The sequence below is a fragment of the Ischnura elegans genome (assembly GCF_921293095.1).
Source record: "Ischnura elegans chromosome 13 unlocalized genomic scaffold, ioIscEleg1.1 SUPER_13_unloc_4, whole genome shotgun sequence".
NCBI lineage: Eukaryota > Metazoa > Arthropoda > Insecta > Odonata > Coenagrionidae > Ischnura > Ischnura elegans.
The window spans coordinates 1,679,561-1,688,197 of NW_025791660.1; the positions used below are offsets into that span (position 1 = coordinate 1,679,561).

Genomic DNA, 8,637 nt, shown 5'->3' on the forward strand with positions numbered 1-8,637 from the left:
GCGATCATTTAAGAAACAAACCCAATGGTCACTAACACACTCATTGTAGTACGGGGAGTGAAGGATCCAAAAATAATACTAGAATCGTTCAATAGTTCCTTATAATATCTGATAAACTGCTCTCTTAGTATCAAAATCTATGTTAACCAGAAATATGCACTCATGAATAGTCAGCTGGAAAGTTTTCAGATTCCTCCATCCCATAATAAATACAGACATAAACTAATAATCTTAGATCATGTTGCTTTTTTATTCACTTACTTTTACATTTCTTAAACATTAAGATGAAATCCTTCTTTTGTCCCAGCAAAAATTTCTCACAAAAAAACTCCAAATACATTCTTACCTGTGATAACATGAGTTTTTGCTCTAGCTCTTCATTTCTCTTCTTTATGCGGAGGAATTTCACTCTGTTTCTTTATATTCTTCAATCTATGCATTGCATTCAGCATCATTGGAGCCATTTAGTGTTTCCGAGCCTTGGAATACTTCTGGGTCCATTTGGGCAACACTATTTCCAGGGACTGAGAGCTGACCTAGAACTGCAATGCACAAAAAGAAGGAATGTATTGGCATTAAGAATATGTAAGAATAACCCGATGAGTGTTTTTGTTATGGATAAAATTAGCCATAAAATGTAGGAAAACGATATTTAGGTATGGGGACAGCAGTAAGCATACTTACATCAATCTTCCAAGCCCTAAGTTATTCTATTGGTATTTTGCTCTCCGGTGAGCGAGAATGGCTCTTTTCAACGAGTGGTCATCCATATTTAGAGACAATTCTCATGCCCACTGCCTGCTCACCTTCCATAGTGAACAGAGCCACCCAACACAAATTCTCCAGGACATTCTTTTCTTGCGAGGAAACCATTTTTCAAAATGGATCTCTTTCGACCCCAAAGAGAAGACCTTGTATGCTCATTAGGAGTCCACTTATCCATCTGCATCTCATGAGTCTGCATACATCTGTTAGCCTCATCTCATATGCACATGTTTCCTTCAATTTACTGACCAAGGATGTCATACTGAACTGTTTCCGTGAGAGCGCATGATCCTTAGCTTTTCAAGCGGAAATACCATGTCACCATGCCACAGTAATCCGTTGTCAGTGGTAAAGCAGATATGCCACAGAAAGTTTTCATGAACATATTCATGTTATTTTTGGAGGCGACATTGCTGTCCCTGGAAAGAAATAGTATTTCTTTAGTAAACCATTTTTTTACATTTCCACAGGTGAAATATGCTCTTTGAATGTATCATCTAAAGCATTACATTGATTCCCTTCACTTGGGACTTATATTGACTGTGACTGGCCTATTATTTGTTCCTATCCCCTTATTTTCTTACCTCGACCTCCTGCCTCAGCCCTTACGATGCCGAGATTGGAATCTCTCCTTACCTCACTTCCCCGAAACACCGTGCAGACAAAATATCCCATAGGGGACAATTTCATTAGTGCTACGTGAAAAATATCTCCTGAACTACCCTCCTAGTAAACATACCAAAAGACTTAAGGAGAGCAATAACAGCAGATTTTTTCCCATGTAAATTGGATTTGCAAGTACATAGCTTGCTTGTATTCATGCCAGAAGGGCTTCTGAAAATAATGGGAAGCGGTGGCATTATTATTCTGCCTAGGCATGCAGCAGTTAAAATTCATTAGTTACAAGCACCAAATGAACAAAATGAAGACACAGAAATACACCATAGTGATAGAGCCCAGGAAGACTATTCTCTAACTCGATGCGTGGTAGCTTTCTGGCGATGAGATGCTTATCTAAGCTACTAGCTCCCACTTGTATTTCCTAACGCAGAAGCACTAGCGAAAGAGCTAGCAGAAGCTACCGGTAGCTTATGTGGCTCCAACCCATATTCTCTACGGGATGTGGAGCTACTACTTCCATGGCTTCAAACTAGATACTACGGTAGAAGAAATTCCACAAAGGGTAGTAATTCTTGAAGCACACCCTTGGGACTCTGCGCTTCCTAGAATTCCTAGGAAACCACCGTGAGCCAAGTGGTGCATGTTGCTAATCTTATGTTCTATCCCATCAGTATTTTTTCTTGGAACAACTTGCGATGGATTGGTAAACAAGAAAGTTGTTGATTATTTTTGCTGTTGTCCATAAATATTTTCTTTCATAAGGTCACGAATGCAGCATAAATTATTTTTAAGCCTTTTATTATTGTATTCTTAACAAAGTAGAGGGAATGAGTGATAAATTCCTTGTCTAAACATGTATGTTTTGGAGTGAACTATCAATCACGTTAACTAGTGGATTTCATCACTTGGAGAAGAAAAATGTTGCTTCTAATCATTTTATTTCACGTGAAGTCTTATTTTGCATGAAGTCATTACTGATGTGGAGACAAAACTCGCATTCAGTGATTATTATATACGTTGCCATAAACACTTTTGTAGTGGCGGTACAAATTGATGCATTGAAGTGATTACCAATGCCAATATATCCACTGCTAAGAGATGGATGTCTTATTTTTGCAAGTGTCTATGCATTTATGGTAAACTTTCCCGTGCATTTTCAGCAATGATATTTGTTTTGAATTGATGTTGTGAAGAGAGTTTAGAGCTGCATCGATGCAGACCATCGAAGAGAAGGCAATTATTATTTCGTATTGCAATGTAAGCTGTTTTATGATAGATATTAATAAATTCTTGCTCCTCCAATGAATGAATGCATTCATGATCTCATTCTGATTTCCTTTGAGTGCCTTAGGCCTTATATACCCATTTAATTTCAGTGCCTGTTGTTAGGGTGGTGTATTTGTTTTGAATTTTGAAAAAGTGTAACCATGGGCATTCATTAAGTCCGCGCACGAAGTCATTACAAAAATAATGATAGTAAATGACATTAATATTGAGAGAAGGAACAACGTAGGTTGGTTTATCATTGTGATGGTCAAATTACAATGAAATGCCCTCACTTGTAATAGTGCAGGGTTGGCTGTTGGCATGTAATACTGATTTATAAAACCGTTTAAATATTAATTTAGCCATTGTGAGAATGGCACGACCGAGTTTTGTGTCAGTATTGTTTGAAGTATATTGCGAGTTTCAAATGAAATAAATAAAAACATTAAATAAATGATAAGTGATAAAAAATAATAAAATGAAATAAAAAAATAATACTACTTATCATATACACCTGTAATTGCGATATTCTTTCGCAGTGCAAGTAGAAAAAATCTCTGCTCAGAAACAGATGGTAATCAAATTTTTTGTAGCAAAGTGTGACACATAAGTGAAAAATTCTCAGGCATTAGAACGACTATTTCCTACTTTGGTTTTATGTGTATGTGGTTAACTTGTATTTTCTCTTCACGATAATTGCATGACCTAGTGTTTATGATTAACATTAGTGACATTAATTGTCCCATTGATCAAAACTATTGAATTGATATATATGCCACATAGCCTAATACAATTATTTTTACGTATTTCTATAACAATGAAGCTAAAGGCACTCAGCTTTTCATAATTTTTTAGTATGTTGATTTCAACTACAAGAAATGGTCAGCCAAGAATGATATTATGATTTTACTGCAGATAACACAACAAAACGAGCGATTTCATTGGTTCTAAAAGTAAAAACTGAGTTCACATGAAATATTTCTCATATTCCATATCCCGTTTGAGAAAGCTACCAGCAATTTTTGGTCTAATGAAGCTACCCCCACTTAGGGACTACGGTAGGTAGCAAATTGTGGTAGCTATTTCGAAGCTATCAGAATGGGAGCTTCGAGTTAGTAAATAGACCCCCTGAACCCTGCAGGGCCATTCTGCTAAATGAGGCCATTCTATACACTGGGGCCATACATGAGGCTGGCCATAAGTTTCGCATGGCCTGACCCGAAATTTTTTCCTACACCGATTCCACTCTCAAGAGGCCATATCGTATGGCCCGGCAAAAGTTCTTAACGCCCTTTCTGCAGGCGAGTATGAAAATTATAATTAGTACAATAAGTTCTTTTAACTTTTTTGAACACTAGTCATTTTCTGAGAAGGAAGTTTGTTTCAACCTGGAGAAAGAATTAATGGGTTGTACGCTGACTGTGGGAAAAACATTTTTCAATGTCTGACAATCGCTCAACTACCAACACCAGTCGCTCAAAATTTTTATTGCTATCTGGGTAGAGCCCAAGTGGCTTTCCCTCAATGCTAAAGCGGCCTAAGTATCCCCGGCCTTCCCTCACGGCCTCCCACAATTTTCTTTCTCACGCTCATTTTGTTTTGTTTCCTTCCCGCTCCATGCTATGAACGCATTTGGGCACTACGACAAGAGCTCAAATGTCGGCCCATCCTTTGGTAAGAAAGAAAGAAGGGTTTGCCTGGATTTTATGGGTTCATTCATTGTGGACACTTGGCCACGCTAAAGGTAAGAGTATTTCTTGGTTCTATCCCGCACAGGGTGGTAGCTAAAATCAAGTACTCCCGCAGCGAAAAGGTTCGGCTACCAATCATTTTTTGAAACAGAAGTTTGTTTCAACCTGGAGAAACAATTAATTCTATGGTCCTTAACTATATAATGGACTCTTGTTAAAGAGTTGAATTGGCCTTTCTTTAAACACTGTTCTGGTGGCAGATGCTGGAGAACTTCAAAAAAGTGAGGAGCGAAAGTCACTTACCAGAAGAAATTTGCACCGTACAACAATTACAATATTCGTGAGTTGTACACGTAATGAATCGACTTAGAATGTGAGATCCCCTTGTAGTTCTAACCCCCTTCCTCTCCTTCCAGTGGTGCAACTATTGCCTCATGGGTGCAATGCAGCCAATGCACTAAATCTCAAGATGAAATTGAAACTATAAGTTTGATTTATCAATTTTATTATTGGAGGCTTAAGTTTAGGTAACTATAAAATTATAATATCAATATAAAATTATCATTTCTTTCATTGATTTGTGGACGGCATTTTGTCCTTAACGTATCAACTCATGGCAGCTATTTTAGAATGATATAAGGCAAGTAAAAGTATATGTAAAAAATCTAACAATTGATGACTATGGGTAATGGCCACACTCATGTCAACAAATCAACCAGATTGATTTCATTTCCTCGGAATTCATGTTATGAGGATCTCATCAACAAAGTGTTTCTAAATGTGATAGATAACCATGAAAAATCGTAAATAGAGAGTGAGCGAACAACAATGGCAAAGACGTGGATGATGTAAGCTTCCTAATTCATAATCAAACCGCTGGTGCTCTGTACTCACTCAAATCCATTGACTGTCAACAAGTTAGCAAGCAAATGCCCTCTGAATGTACACCAATTCCATTTCCAATTTGTGTTTCATTTGGATTGATGATTCACAAATCTCAAGGTAAGCGTTTGCGGCCTTATTCAAGAAAACCCACGTTTTTATCGTGGCCAGTTTATCAAAATTTTTCTGAGAAAGAAAAGCAAGGTACAACAGAAATAAAATGGAGTAAATTAAATATCCTTACCATATTTTTTAAAATTGGCTTATTTTAACCACTTTTGAAATAGAAAAAGCTCAAAGAGGTGTAATAAAATTTTTCCAATGCGCCATCCTGCAATGTTTTATTTTGTGTCAGTCCCACTTTCTTCAGCAAATCATGTATCAATGATTCTAAAGTATTTATTTTTTTTATTTTAATGGGCTCCTGGTTCTGCTGAATTATGTGCAGTGTTCTCATTACCGAAGTCACTCCTAGTACCTAAAAGATAGGTTAAATAAATAGATTAGTAGCTCTCACAAATAAAAATATTAAATATTCATTTTAAATATGTGCTCTTGACCAGGGAATCATGCTAATCACTGAATGAACCACTAAATACTTTTTCAAAGAAAGGGAATAAAATAATTTTAAATTGCTAAGCATAGTTACCTTTGAAACAAAATTTAATTCCAACGCATACAAATACCCCTGAAACATAAATAAACTTGAATCATATGCACTTAGTTGACAGTCCACAGTCTCATAGCCATACTGCCCTTGTTGGCAGCACCACCCATCATTTCTCTGATGTCCCAATTCCACTCCCACACATCTAATTGAGATGGCCAATTAAAATATTGATAGAACGTATTAGCCTCTGTGGGTATCTTACTGTCAAGGAATGTTCCCTCACTTCCTCGTGAATGGAGCTCATTGGCAGAAGATGCAGGTATTGGGGGCAAAGTCCTCCTCCTCTGGATATTTTTACTGTCAGTTTCGGCTGGCATAATTCTCTCACAAAAAGGTCAATGCGTTGGTTTCGATGGCTAACTTTGTTGAAAAATGAAGAAAATTCATTCCTAAAGAATGAGAACTCATCTCTGGAAGCCAAGGAGGAAAGTTTGGAGGCTAAATTAAAGGAACTAGAAGAAACTATTCAGGATGGAATGGATGGATGTGGAATTTTCTTCTCTAACTGATACCCTGACCAATTTAGAAGGAGAACTGAATGATAAAAACCAAATTATTGCTAGAATGGAGATCTACAAGATGAAGTGTTAGATGGCATAACCCTCTCTTCATCAACAGTGTCCTCACTGTAAGGGATATATCTTTGTGCCCTTAACTCATCTCCCCTTTCTCCCTGACTCAGCCACTGCATTTGAACAGAGTACTCTGTTTCCTTTAATTTTGTTTTCCCCTGTTGAAGCAATCTGGAATGAAGAATAGGGAGATACCATTCACTTTATAGATACTTAAGAAGTTTTTCTGGTCATGAAAGCTTTCATAGGTATGTGCTCCAACAGCCTTTACAGATAGGGATGATTGTGACGAAGGAGACGAGTAGGCTTGCAAATTTTGCAACGAGTGGTATTCGAGTTCCAAGAATACAGTGGATTGGATACAATGTTTGAATTGCAAAGAGTGGGCTCAGAGTCGTGTTCTAATTGTGAAGAAGATGACAATTTCTTTGTGATTGCTGTACATAAGTTAATATCCAGCCTCACATATTGTTAATTTACTATTTCATGTTTAGAAATATCGCACCTTTTTAAAGTGCGTTTATAAAATTAATCTTTCAAAATTGTACAATAAAGGTTTTGTAAATGCAATTTCAATGGGTGTCTATTTAGCCCCATCTTTGAGGCAAAATCTCCATTTTGTCAATGTTTGAAAAGAATCATAAATATATGGAATCACTTTCATTAAATGCATTTCCATTAATGTGCTACACCCTATATGCATAAATATTACTGTTAACCACATTTACAAGAATATTAGCCACAGCGGGTCAAGTTTTAAATGAAAAAATGTTTACCTGTCGGTTTTGACCCACTTTCCCCTGCTTAATAGGAACACACAACAAAAAATGGACAGAGGAAACAGTAATGTAGCTGGTTCGAGAGTATTGAATAATTCTACACAAAAATTCTACGCCGGAAAAAATAAATTTCATGTTTTTATATCCAAGATGAATCAACTGATATTCTCTATCGAATTTCAATTTGATAAGTAATGGAACACTTTTGAATTTCCTACTGGTTATGTTTTCAAACATCATATTCTACTACTCACAGGAACTGATTTATTTAGTTTGGAAAAGTATATCACTACATGAATGTAATCACTTTTTTCCTTATAATTATCCATTTGAGCCCACAAATTAGTTGGAATTCATTGAGGCCTTCCAGAGGCTGGCAGAGAATTACAAGATGAATTAATTAACCATAACTAAAAAATAATATCACCAAATTGGTATAGGATTGTTAAGTCTGGCATTTTATGTTCCAGGAAAGTCTACGATTCATAGGATACTAGTTCACTGGTAGAAAGGGATACTAACATAGTGAACACACGAAAACAATTATACTTCAGGTCGTATTCACTTTGCCATAAGATGCATGAATGTGCAAAACAGTTTACGGATCATGTATGATTTGCTATGCACACGAAGAAGGAAATTGAAATAGTTGAAAAACTGTTTGGATGGTTAAATAGTACGAGGAGTTGTCATGAAAATGAGTTCCTTCAAAACTCAAGGGAAGTAGTAATTAGCACTCAATCCTCCGTCATCATGTGGATACGTCACAAACGTCGATTCCACAATAATAAATCAATGATGTTTATGAAATCATTATTCTCAAATTCAGGTAACCTACGTTGCATTAAAGAGTGACCATTCTTCTCACCAAGTTTACGAAAAAGGTTCAGTCTCAACTATAAAAACATCTCTTTCAAATGCCAGACAAAAAATTGTTTCTATTGGATCCGATACACCCTTCTTTCGAAGGCTCGAGGAATTTCTATGTTCCAAAAACAACGCTAACGCCTTCAATACACCAGAATTAAACAATAACATAAGAAACCACGTACCTCAATTCGAACCAAGCCCGAAATCATTTGTCCAATCAAATATTCATGCCTTTCGCTCACATAAAAAATTTCGACGGGGTCATCACATTTGTGCAATCAAAGCCTGCGTAGTCAATGAAATAAACTATTTGACAAATTGACTAATGCTTGACCTTGACCATGAACTTGTCACGAAGCAGTTCCCTCCTCCGATCTTTAGTGACCATACATAGATCTGACCGACTTCCGGGACGATAATTAATGATCACTCGGCTTGTGACGTCACTTTTGGGAATCAAGGTGTTTTCCCAAGTTTTAATCCCTGTAAAAAAACTAATCAATTTCCCGATCAGCAAACTC

At 36.7% G+C, this 8,637-nt stretch overlaps 1 long non-coding RNA gene across 4 annotated transcripts; it reads right to left on the minus strand.

Moving 5' to 3' along the window:
- Nucleotides 1-231: 231 nt before the first annotated feature.
- On the minus strand, nt 232-8,523 carry LOC124173038. Of its 4 annotated transcripts, XR_006868346.1 has the most exons (5): nt 8,299-8,523; nt 6,098-6,638; nt 5,470-5,703; nt 685-1,184; nt 232-542 (listed from the first exon to the last, which is right to left on the minus strand). It is a non-coding gene; the product is annotated as an uncharacterized LOC124173038 (long non-coding RNA). The 4 variants fall into 4 exon arrangements; XR_006868349.1 differs by lacking the exon at nt 5,470-5,703 and having other exon boundaries at nt 8,299-8,520; XR_006868347.1 differs by lacking the exon at nt 6,098-6,638 and having other exon boundaries at nt 8,299-8,517.
- Between the last annotated feature and the right edge of the window lie 114 nt (nt 8,524-8,637).